Raw genomic sequence first — 13,634 nt, 5'->3', positions numbered from 1 at the left:
CTACCCCAGGGCACCAAGAAGTGGGCCCGCTCCTGGACCTGTGGGGTGAGGAAGAGACCCTCCTTGACCCCAAGGCTAAGTAGCGCAATGCCACCACATATGTCTGGATGGCCACTGCAGTTGTGGAATGGGGCCACCCTGCCCACACTATGGAGCAGGTGAAGGTGAAAGAACTTTGGCAGGGCTACAGCTGGGCCCATGATTCCCGCCAAAGATCAGGTGCTGGATCTGCCACCTCTCCTGAGTACGGGGAGCTGACAATACATCCCCTCTGTCTGTCCCCTGTCAACATAGCACAGGAGCCCTTCTTCCCTCCCAACCCTCCAACTGCAGCCAGAGCCCCTGGAAGAGGAGGAGCAGTACCCTGGGACCCAATCTCCTCTGGAGCCAGAGGTGGACATGGGGTCTGAGATGAGTGGGAGCACCCTGGTGATCATCCTAGAATCACTCCCCATGAGCCAGGCCACCTCCAGGGTGTCATTGGAGCTGGGCGCGGGTCCCTCTGGTAAGTAGCCCGTGCGTCACACACGCCATGTTTGGGAGGTGGGTGCAGACAGGGCGTGCTGCAAGTGTCAGCTGGTCAGCTTGGATGTGACCTCATTCTGCAGTCTCAGAATGTCAAACCATGTGCACAGTAGTGTGTGCAACCCGGACCCAGCGGGTCCTCATGGGGACAGAGAAGCCCCAGGCCCTACAAGTGGGGGCAGGGGTGACCTGCCAGCACCTGCCATGGCTGGAAGTGGATTAGCCACGTGTGCTGGCCTGACCCCAGACACACCAGCATCTGTTCCTGCAGACAGCTCTGTGAACCACAAGGGTTTTGGGAGGGCTGGGCTGCTCCTGGCTTACCCATCACACATACAGGGACCCCTCTAGGGCTGGACACCCACCCCTTGGCCACTAGCCCATTCACAGGGAGGGGGATGTTGCAGCAGTCAGCCTGGTCCCAGTGGCACACATGGCTCTGCTCCTGGGACATTACCATCCCTTGGCCCAGGGGGTTTTGGTTGCTTTCACAATGGGGAACGTGGCCTCAGGGGATGTGTTGCATGAATGATTCACTGTTTCTCCTCCTTGTCTCCCTTACAACTGGACCTGTATCGCCTGAGGGCTGGGCTAGTCCCACCAGCCCTACCCAGCAGCAGAGCACGCCAGCCCCGCATCACCACCATGGCGAGCCAGCCCCACACCACCACCACCAGGGTGGGCCTGCAGCTGGAGGGGCCATTGCTGGGTGCAGGAGGACCTCAAGAGGGACCACAGTGTGGCCCTCTGGAGGATGACAAAATTCCTGGAGTGGTGAGTGCGGGATGCCTGGGAGTGGTAGTCTCAGGCCAGGGACCAACTCATTTCCTTCTTTGACTCTGCCACAAGTGTCTGGCAGGACATGATGTCCCAGCCATCCATGGCTCCCATCCCTGCCTCTGCCCTCGCCGGCCATCCCACAGGTCTTCATTGAGTTCTGGCAGTGGCTGAGGGCCATGCTTGCTCCCCATGCCAGGTCCCCCTGCTGAGGCAGATCCCACTGCAGCCTCACTGCTTCCTTACCTCCCCCTACTCGTAGCCCCAACCCAGCTCTCATGGGGACCCCAAGCCCATGGCAGGAAGGGATCTCAAGGCCGATGCCACTTGGAGTCCTGCTACCCCTCAGAGTAACAACCCCCCATCCTCATCCAAAGCCCCCCCCGCCACTGTACATAGTTCATTGTATATACTTGCCTTTGATGTAACTAGTTCTCTGTTGCACCTTGCACTGTTTTTTATTTAAGTAAATGTGTTATTTGAGTACCTCTCCTGTGTCCGGGTTTATGACAGGAAGGGTCATGGTGAGGAAACTTTCCCACAGGCCTTGTGGATCCACAGCTCATCCTGATGGGCCTGTCGGATTGGAGCTGGGCCCGGCTGCTCGTACCCAAGACTGATATCTTTCTCCTCTTCTCCACTGTGTTGTGCGGGGTACAACATGCGGCCACAGCTTTGGGGACATTGTGGTCCCCCACATCCAGGCAGGTGAGCAGGAACTTACAGTGTGCTTTGGGGTGGCCAAAGGTGCATTCTGCCTGGATCTGGGCCCAGTTGAGGCAGGCATTGAACAATTCCCATATGGGTCCAGCTGGCTGGTACAGGGCTTTATGAGGCAAAGCATGAGGGGTAGGCCACATCCCCCATGATGCACATTGGCATGTGCATGTCTCTGACCTCCAGCTCCTGGAGGGACAAGAATATGCCTGCCTCCATCCCCTGGCACAGGCCAGAGTTGTGGAACACCCATGCGTTGTGTGCCCGGCCCAACCACCCGGCGTAAATGTCCATGAACTGTCCATGGTGGTCAAGTGGTGCCTGCTGCTCCATGGAGGAGTACCTCTTTCTGTTGATATACTTGGCCATGCTGTGGTCTGGGGCATGGACTGGGAGATGGGTTCCCATTGATACCCTCAAGGAAGTTCAGGAACCCCAGGGTGGTGAATCCAGCCATGACTATGTCCATGTTTGCCAGATGATGACCCTCTACAGCAGGGTAGTGTTGATGGCTGTCACAACCTGCAAAGGGAAGGGACCAAACACACATCAGGGACTCAGGTAGGGAGTCCCTTGGCCCCAGGGGGGTTCCCTGGCCCCTCCTGTCCCCTGGCTCCAAAGCTCTCCAGGATCTCCCCATAGAGCCCTCCCCACCCTCTGGCAGCAGATCTGTGCAAGGGTGGGATGGCATAGTTCCCTGAGGATGGGGACAGAGCTTCCCCTCCCACCCCAACTCCACCCCTTGCACCCCTGATCCCGCTTCCTGAGGGTCCCCCTTTGGCGGAACACCCCCACCCCCCGCGGTAGAGGGACTGCATCCCAAGAGTGCCTTACCTCCATGAGGTCCCCGATGGTGGACTTCCCCATACCAACTGATTTCCCATGGCACGGTAGCTGTTGGGGGTGGCGAGATTCCAGAGGGCGACTGTGACCCAATTCTCCACAGGGTTGGTAGGCTGCAGCCAGGTGTCCTGTCTCTGGAGGGCAGGGGCAAGCCAGGCACAGAACTCCAGGATTGTGTCCTTCCATGTGCAGAAGTTCTGGAGCCACTACTGGTCCTCCCAATGCCCTATGACCAGCCAGTCCCACCAGTTGGAAGTGGTGTGGTGCCTCCAGATCCACCTGTTCACCTGGGGAGGACAGGTGCAGGTGGGACTGTGTGGCAGAAAAGTGAGTTCCTCAAAGCTGGGGTCTGGCTCTCATTCCAAGAGGATGAGGAGGATGGCCATGAGGAGGTGCAGCAGGTGCCGAAGCATCTCTGGATGGGGCAAGTGCAAGCCTGGGGGCTGCTCTGGCACCATGGCCAGCTTGAAAGTGCTTTGTCTCTCAGCAAGCATTGAAGCCCTGCTGTAGCAGCTGTACTGTCCCTCATGGAGGTGGGCATGCCTTGGCATGGGGTGGGCTTTAAGGTTATGTCTTGCCTGGGTTCTCGGAAAGGATTCCCAGCCACGTGAACCTGTCTGATGAGGTTCTCGGTGGCCATTTTGTTGAGAGAGTGGACAGGCAGTCAGGCTGTTCTATGTCAACAAAGTGGATTGCTCTTTTGATCCACTCTGTGGTCTGGCTGCAACCTGGCAACAGAAATTTTGTCGGAAGATGTCTTCCGACAAAATTTTCTGTCGACAAATCGGTGTAATCCAGATATAGCCTTACAGTCAGAGTAGAATCTGCTTGTGTTATAGGTCATATATCTGGTATACAATATATTTTTGAATAATAGTTTATTAAACTTTATGTGAGTGATCAAACAAAACAGAAGAGTAAGATAAATAATACTACACTATTACCTTGCTATGGAAAAGCCTCTTTCAAAGGATAGAATTCCTTTGACTTAAGACATGGCATTGGAAATGGAAAAACTGACAATAATAAAATGGAAATGACAGAAGCAATTCAATAATTCTGTTCTGTGTTTTGAAAAAAGCTAGTAATGTATTCCTCATATGTGGATGATGAATTACTTTGAATTCCAGCAGAGGCTGGTAAACAGCAGCTACTAAAGATAGATATTTTCAGATCAGCAGGACTGGATAATTTGCACCCAAGAGTTTTAAAAGAGATGGCTGACGAGTTCTAAGGATCATTAATACTGATTGGTAATACAATTTAGAACACTGGGACATTCTGGAGGACTGAAAGAAAGCTTTTGTTACTCTTACATTTATAAAGGATAAACTGGATAACCTGGGAAATTATAGGCATATCAACCTGACATTGTTCCTGGGCAAAATAAAGGAATGGCTGATGTGGGACTTGATTAATTAAAAACAAGCAAAAACAAAAAAACCACAAGAGGATAAGTAATAAGTAATGCCAGTTAACAAGGTGCTCAGTCAGTAGGAGTGCAGAGCTGGTGCTCACGGCAGGAGCAATGCACTGAGCCCTCCCTGTGGGCCCCTCCACATAGGAGCTGAACCTGCTGCTGGCCACTTCCATGGTGCAGTGAAGCATCAGGCCAAGTAGGGACTAGCTGTGGTTTTTAAGGTGCAGGCTGAGATTCATCCATCAGGATCCATGGGTGCTGAGCAAGGCAACCTAGTGCCTTGCACTGTATGATCCAGTACTGGGTCATGACAAGTAGTTTGAAAACCACTGATACAGGGTATCCTTACAAAATGGTGGACTCCGAAAAAGACTTGGAGATCACGGTGGATAATCAGCTAACAAATTCTCAGTGTAACTCTGGCCAAAAAGGCTAATGTGATCTTTGGGTATATAAACAGTAGAGTACAGAAGTAGGGAGAGTATGACCAGCTTTGCAGATGGTGACCATTACTGGAATACTGATTCCACTTCTGGTGTCCACAATTCAAGGAGAGTGTTGATAAATTAAGAAGGGTTGAGAGAAGGCCCAGGAGAATGATTGAAGGATGGGAAAAGATGCAAGGAACTCAGTCCTTTTATTTGATCAGTCTAAAAGTATGTACACAGGAAACAGAAATTTGATAGAAAGTGCTTCAGTCTAGCAGATAAAGGCATAACAAGAAATTCCAACAGCTAGAAGTTGAAGCTGGGTGGGCTTAGAGTAAAAATATAATGCAGTTTTAAAATAATGAGCGTAATTAACCATTGCAACAATTTATGAAGGGCTGGGTGGATTATCTGTCACTGGACACTTTTAAAATTAAGATTGCAGGTTTTTATAAATGATATACTGCAGTTCAAACAGCAAGTAATTTCAGGAAGTCCTATGGCCTGTGTTATGCAGGAGGTCAGACTAGATCACATTAGTTGCATTTGGTCTTATAATCTATAAATCTGTGAATAAACACAAAAAGACTCATACCCTAACTATTGCAAACATTGCTTCCATTTGTGCAACCCCCTTTGTGCATGCTTATTGCTCATATGTCATATATTTTTAAAACTTTAAAAAAATGTACTTTTTAAAAATATCAGGCATTATTTCGATGATCCATATTAAGTTTTATTTCTGAATCCAAAGAAATTGCAAGCATTCTTGTTTTGGGAGGCTCTTGGATAAAAGTAAACTGATACAAGCAATAGGATATCAATGTTTGAAACAGCATGCAAATATTAAGTGCTGCTTCAACATCTGTTGAATGCTGCATCCTTGTAACACTGCTACTTCAGTTACAAGTTTCTGGGAACTTTGTGTAAATATGCAATGATGCAAAGTAACAGCAACTCTACTGAACATAATTTGGCTATCTGAATGGCTAGGTAAATGTACTGAACATTCAGAAAGCATTTTGTCCCTAAAAGTGGGGTTATTTACATAACACCAACTTTGGTCTAGGCACTTTATGCATGTTCTGATTCTTGTGCAAAACCTGGGGTTGATTATTTTTGAGGAGACTGTTACTAGAGTTATTCCAGTAATTCTGGACAGGAACAGAAGGGAAGTGTCCCAGGACAATTTCTTATTCAGTTGTGATGCCCTCAAAGGTATTTAGGTGCCTAACAGCTGTAGAAATCAACAAGTGGTAGATATCTAAAGATCTTTGAAGCTCTGAGCCGAGGGGCTCAGGTCTCCATGGTCATGGACAAGTTCTTACACTTAGGTATCATTTACAAAATTGTTTAGTGTATATCTGGAGTACATGTAAATTAAATTTATACTGGCTGGTTAATTACACAAGTAATGGAGGCAATTCATTGTGGGTTTGTTTCTGCTTTCTTTTTCTTTTACTACAACGGTATGTGATAATTCCTCTCTTGACTTTATGCTCTTTCTGGGAATATAAAAATACCCTGCTTGATGAAGCGATGCTGAGCAGCTCGTGTGTCCAAACAGATAGGTGTCAAATGCCTGAGTTTACAATGCAAAGTTATCTGCTGTGGCAGGGGGCTGTGAACAGGTTCCCCAAGGCAATTTTCAGTAATCCTGCAATTGATTGAAATTAATGCAGAAAGAAATTCAGATCAGAACTAAAGAATCATGTCAAAGGCCTGGACTTTGGGGAGGAAATTTCTGGATGAGCTGCTATTAATCATCTCTCCTTACATATGTTAGTGGAATCTTTGAATTGTTTGATTTAATGGAATGTTGCAAGGCATTGTGGATCCTGGCAAATAAGCCTGTTAGTAGTACCACAGGCAGCTAAAATGCATAAAAACAATTTAGAAGTTGCAGAAGCTTTACAGGCATCAATTAATTAAGCCTCATTAGGTCCCCTGGGTCTCAGAGAGGTGAAACAGTGTACCCAAGGTCATTCAGCAAGTTTGTGGCAGAGGAGGGAATAGACCTCAACTGTTCTTGGCTTACACTGCTATACCATTTTTCCGAGATAGAGGCAGCTAATGTCGTTAGTCATTTTTTATAGTTAGTATTTTATCCTTCAGTATAACAGGCCAAAACCAAGATCAGAGTCACATGTTCAGATTCCACAATTTGCGTGGGTGCACGATAGCATGAGCGTAAAATCCTCCAGCCGGTTCTAACTCATCAAAACATTAATAAATCCTATGGCACAGCAAGAATCACAGATCAAAGCTCCAGGATTTAGAGCTTAAATGGTTTAATGCAGGACAGAGAGAAGAGCCAGAAAGAGACCGTTTTAGACTTCTGCTCCCTTTAATCTGAGCCTACACATCCTTTTTGGGTCAATGTACAGTGTAGCCATTTTCCTGGTCTGTCTCCAGAATGAAATCATTTACTGCATGAATTTCTACATTTCAGGCTGGAGATATAATTCTCAGGTGGAGGTGACATACCCATGCTAGCTCTGATTAAGCTAACACTGCATAGCATACTAAAACTTGGGTGTACTCACAGTGCTGCGAGTGGCTCCACTCCAAGTATGTTTAACAAGTAAATTTAATAATTAAATATACTGGTGATTTAATGCTTTTATTTACAACTAAATGAATAATTATGAAATTATTTAAAACAATTCTTATTTTTCTTTAAATGCTTCTATCATCTTTGGTCGGCAAGGCACTGTGGAGTTACAAGAGCTGCCCCCTATCCTGGGAGACTCAACAGGCAATTTAGCAATCTCCTAGACTCTGTGAGATAGGAGATTATTGGTCCTTAATAGGGAAGTAAAATCCTGTTAATTGGTTAACGAGTTAAACATTAAGTTTAACTGATTAAACGGGGATGGGGTGGAGTGGGCAGCCAGGGAGGCCACCCCAGTCCTGTTGGGATGGCGCCGCCCCCTGCTGGTGACAGAGGATGATCCAGCCACGCTAGAACACCCTTTCCCATGGTGCACCGAGGGCTGCTGTGGACTGGGGCTGCTCCAGCCCGCGATGCACCCAGGGCCTCTGTGGACCAGAGACACTCTGGCCGAGCTGGAGTGTCCCTGCCCATGGCACCCCCGGGTTGGGCCTGCTGAGGACAGAGGCTGCTCCGGTCCCCACCATTTAACTATAATCAGTACGCCTCCTCCATTTAGGGTGAGGCTTACCAGTTAGCTGGTTACACTTTAACATCCCTAGTCCTGATCCACCCTATAGAATTATTTGGGGTTAGGAAGGAGCAGCAGTAGGCAGAGAAATCTCAGCAGAATTTGCCAGGCACAAGCTCATGCTACTGCAATACATCAACCCATCAGAGATTAACTATCTAACTGTAAGTCTAAAGGATATAGATAGATATAGACTGTGCAGTGTGTTTGTGTATTTATTTTGGAATGCCTTTATTACAATTTTCAGCATAAAATTACCGGGCTCAGTTCATCATTGTCCTGCAGCTTGTGTGGTGATTTGTACTAGCGTAAGGTGAAGCCAGATCAGATTAATAGTGTTTTACACCAATATTGCAAAGGTGTAAATGGCAACACAAGGTGCAAAGAACAAGGATCCTGATCCATTATTCGGCATTTGTTAAAAGAGCAATGCCCTAAATCTCTCTGCATGACATGAATATTTTATTGGTATTGGCCCAAATTTTCCTGTTTGCAGGCATATTTATTGCTACTGTACCTGCAGTCTTAGCAATTGTGTTTGCAAACTAAACTTACCTACAGTTATAAAATGTCTAGGTCCTTATCCAACTTTGCAAAGTTTCTGAGATAAACTTACCACACAAAGTTTACTCACACATCATTTACCAAGATAAGGGAACAGAAAATGATATTTTACCCACCTGGAGATATTCATTGTATATTTCTTAAAGGTCCAGGTACTAACCATTTTATGGTTGCCTATTGTTAGGATGGTAAGTACATGAATGCTTCTCAGATTAACATTTTGGTGCTGTACATACTTGGGGGCAGCAGTTACTCCACAGTTCAGTTTGCAACAATTTCTGTTAGAGTTGCCAGTTCAACAAAGCACTTAAGCACATGCTTACCCTCATTAAATGTGTTGGTAGGAACATCTCCATTTAGCAAAGCACTCCCTCATACATTTAAATAAAAGTTTTAACTGGGGACTCCAACACATGCTTAAAGTTAAGCACTTACTTGAATGCTTTGCTGAATAGGGGTGGGATTACTACAGGGTGAACCTCTCTAGTCCAACACTCTTGCAACCTGACTAATGACAGATGAGAGAATTCACCACACTATGGGAGGTCACTGTTGTCTAGCAGCATTACCAACATGCCACTGCTCACTGGGCATTTAGAAGACAGTTGGGGTAAATTAGAGCTAAATAACAGCACAGAACTCAGAGGCAGGACTGGTGGGTGTAAACCAACTTTATGGGACTGTGGGAAACTTGACCAAACCCATGATAAGTAGGTGGCCAGGTGACTAAAATCATGGTGGATTATGGATGTTGCCAGATGAGAGTGTTCCAGATTAGAGGAGGTTCAACCTAGACATGCTAATGGTTTGTAAAAAAATTTAAGTGAATCAAACAAGGGCTTCAACATGCAGTCATAAATGCACAAAGACTGTGATTTGACTAAAGTTTGGAGTCCCGTCCTCCCCCCCCCCCCCCCGCAAAACCTATATAAGGGCTAAACAATCTGGTCTTAATAAATTAGGACTCATTATTATATCCATTTTACAGATGGTGGAACTGTGACAAAATAAGTGGCTGAGTGAACTTCATACACAACCTGTGGTAGTGCTCTGATCAGAACCCCACGCTAGTGCTGTGTCTTAAACGCAAACCTGTCCTTCCTTCAGATAACTAGTTTCTGATATGGCACCCACTACTATGGTATACATGCATCTGATTGTCAACAGATTATAACATGAATAAACAAGGTATAGTTATTGGTCACCTTCCTTCCTCTCCTTTCCCCAGTCTGCAAGTACAGGAACTTGGTGTTTAATTGTTTGGAGGGATGTGTAATGGGTTGTTCACAGGGATCTCCTTGAGACTGTCAGCTAGTGTGGTCATGCCACAGAACCTGCCTTCTTATACCCATTGATGTGCCCCACCACCCTGCATTGGTGTGCCAAAAGCTCTGATCTCCCCCAGCCAAGGCACAGAGATGGAGAGCAACAAAGATGTTGATCCATCTCAGCTGTGGGAGGGCTAAGCTATAAGGCTTTTGACAGCATTTAAGAACATAGCCCCAAATAAATCTCGTCTTACTCTGTATAAAAGTTTTACACAGAGAAAGCTCATAAGTCTGCCCCTTCTATCAATGAAAGGGAGATATGCATTTTCCTGCTCTCCCACCCCATAACAGTTATTTACTGGGCTTGATAATAAATAAAAGTGTTTTATTAACTACAAAAAGTAGGATTTAAGTGATTGCAAGTGAACACAGACAGAACAAAGGAAGTTACTAACCCAAAATAAATAAAACACACCAGCTAATCCTATTACACCAAGAAATTTGTTACGTGCAAATTTTTATCCTAACAATTGTTCTAATTATGTCTTTCACAAGATAGGTAGCCTTCTATCTTGGGCACATCCTTCCTCCCTCTTCAATCTTAGATGTTTCCACCAGGCATCTTGGGTGATCAGAGGGGATCGCCTCACATTGACTACACCTTATTTGTTTGGTTTCTAATCTTTATGTCCCTTTTTCCCTAGATGAGAATTATTTTTGTTCAGTTCAAACTTTTTTCACTTTTAGTGGAAAAGTACAAGTTCCAAAATCGGTTCTAGCATCAGTGGCATGGCCACATGTCTTTGTGGGATCAACCAGTTTGGCCTTCAGGATAAAACCATTCACAGATAATTGTCTTGTGCACCAGGCCATTACGTTGCCAGAGCATTACTAATGGCCCTTTCTAGCACATCTAGAATTATAAACAGATCCACACTTCATATTTTTAACTTTGCATAAAAGAATGAGACATGCACAGAAATAGAATATACATTTTCAGCAGATAGTAACTTTAAAATATGTCACATGATGCAGTTTGCCTAAATCATCTTCAAGTTATGCATATTCATATTCAGAAGCCAATTTTAATAAAGCCTGAGGGCATGACAGGATGTTACGTCAAATAAGTTGGTTTTGTAATTTGCATAGAAGGAGCTGAATTTCTTGAATAATATTGATCTGTCTAAAACATGGCTTCCAGACTCTTGGATCGGTCTCATGCACACATGAGCTTGTTCCTTAGAGCGGACAATTCTTCTGTTCCAATAGAATGCAGTGCTTCTAGAAGATCAAAATCACATAAGCTGAGGTGGTTCCTTTGATAACTTGGGCATGCCTGAGGACTGAAACCTTGAATTTGAGCATGTACAGGTAGCCAGTCAAGAGAGTAGAATGCTACAGCAGTGTACTTTTGGTAATCTGTGTTCCTGAGTGGATGAACTGCTCTGTTCTGAAACAACTGTAGTTTGGGTTCGTTTGTTTTTTTTGTTGATGTTAGTTTTTCCCTATATTCAGGGAATTGCAACAATCAAACTTGGAAATCACCACTGGTGGAGCTCCTTGGCCAAGGCTGACCCTTCCAGCACAGGGTGCAATCTTCTTACAAGTCATAGCCAGAAAAGGATATTTACTGTCCCCAGGATCTTCTTACTGATATGGGAGGTGGATGTCCATGGGATTTGTCTGGGTTCTGGAGCTGGAAGAGCAATGGCCCATTATGTCCTCTCAGTGTTGTGTTGCTAACCCTTGACACATATCCTGGTTGGAAGCCTCATTTGGAGGGATCCAAGACGTGGGCAGCATCTAGCTAGAGTTGATGATGGGAGGTGGTAATGACAGAAGACTGGCAGGCTAAATACCTGCAAGTAGTTGGTTTCACAAGTATTGGTCATATTCTGCTGTGGTTTTAAGGAGAGGCTGGCAGATTTTCCTCCTCTAGGGTGGTGGTGATGTGTTTGGTAGGAGTATGTTCTCAACCTTCACAAGCCAGAAGGGGCTTGGATCAGATTCTCGGTGCCTGGGCTTTCCTGCTGGGCTTCTAGTACTTCAGTGTTGTATGAATGGGCTAAAATCAGAGAGGGAATTTGTGAACTAGAATTTAGCTACATAGCTCATGCAGCTTTTGTAATAATCTTTGTCCCACTACATGCTGGCTTGGAAAGACAAAAGGCTGAATCATGGAGCTGAAGCCATAGGTCATCACTAATGCTTCTTAAGCCTGGATAACATTAATACTCAAATCTTATCATCCACAGTAGGGACTACACTCTAAAAACACAATGAGCTTTACCTGAATTTATTTCTAGTTTTTAAAATTTGAGCCTACTCAAAATCTGGAGGGAAGAGTCATAGAAATGTAGGGCTGAAAGGGAATGTAGGGCCTCCCCCTGCACAGAAGCAAAATTAAGTCTGTCTGGACAGACAATGTCTAACCCATTCTTAAAATCCATCATTGAAAGATTGATCAACAACTGGTATGCAGGATTCATCAAAATGTTCCAGGAGAATATTCAGCCCCCACTGTATTTCTTTCATGTATGCCATACAAAGAGATAATCCGAGACCTTTAAAATGATAGCTTGTTCTAATTTTGATCAATATGTCCTGATCGTGAAAGAGGTGACACAACCCTCTCTGGATTTTTCTTTCTAAATTCGTCATCTGTTTTTAACTTGCAGTATAGTAGTTCTCCATTTGTACTCATCTATCATTGCTCCTTTTTCTCTTTGCTTTGTCAGCAAGATTAATTCACAGCCCTTCCTGATTTCTCCCCATGCGAGATTGTGAAATTTTGGGATTCTGTCTTCTCATTTGTTCCATGAAAAATAATACTTGAAGAATGTTAATTTGGAACCAGACAGCAAATCCATTTGCAGCAGCGAAAAAAGCTTAGGGAAAACTTCCTAACTATTAGGGTGGGTAAGCACTAGAACAGTGTTTCCCGATTTTTATTTGGCCACTGAACCCTTTCAAACTCAAAATAATTTTGCAGAACTCCATTCCCAGGCTCTACCCCCATGGCCCCCAAACTTGGCCCCTGTCTCTAGGCTTTACTCACCTCAGTCTCCAAATAAGCTCCCCATCCACTATCTTCATCCCCCATCCCGCAAATCTAGCCCCTCCCACCTACAGGGTTTAACTCCTCTGAGCCCCAAACCCACACCTCCAGCCCCAGGATTAACCCACCTCAACCCCAAACCAGCCCCCTCCATGGGACTAACCCCTCTGTGGCACTGGCTGGGGAGCCTGCACTCAGTGGAAGGAAGGCTGGCATTGAGGAGTTCCACTGGTGGAGGTGTGCTTAGCCATGCCCACCGGATAGGTTGGGCCGCTTGGGTAGTGGGGTGAGTGAGGGGCTCTCTGTGACTCCCTGCCCTTCCACCACTGAAATAATGGCACTAAATTCAGTTGGTTTAACGGCTGGATCCCTCCCACCACCCTGCCAGCCATTAAACCAATTAAATTTAGTTCTACTGTTTCAGGGGCAGCAGGGCAGGGAGCTGCAGAAGCATCAGCTATTGTAATGGAATTTTCTCACGGAATGCTTCTTTTCACCTTACGGAACCCCGGGGTTCTGCAGCACACCATTTGGGAAACACTGCACTACAATAAATTGCCTAAGCAGTTGTGGAATCTCCATCACTGGAGTTTTTTAAGGGCTGGTTAGACAAATACTTGTCATGGTAGGCTAGAGGGGGCTTGGTCCTGTCACAAATGCAGGATATTGGACTTGACCTCTCAAAGTCCCTTCCAGTTCTAAGATTCTGTGTTCCCTGGAGCACTGGAAACAGTGTGGTAAGATAACAAAGCATCAGCAAGAACCTCTGCTACATTATGTTGAAGTTGGAACATAACGAAAAATAAGAAGTACAGAGCTAGACTGAGGCAATGCTATTCCCAACCTTTG

The sequence above is a fragment of the Carettochelys insculpta genome, chromosome 13 (assembly GCF_033958435.1).
Source record: "Carettochelys insculpta isolate YL-2023 chromosome 13, ASM3395843v1, whole genome shotgun sequence".
Taxonomy (NCBI): Eukaryota; Metazoa; Chordata; order Testudines; family Carettochelyidae; genus Carettochelys; species Carettochelys insculpta.
Note: the sequence above shows the minus strand (reverse complement) of the source record.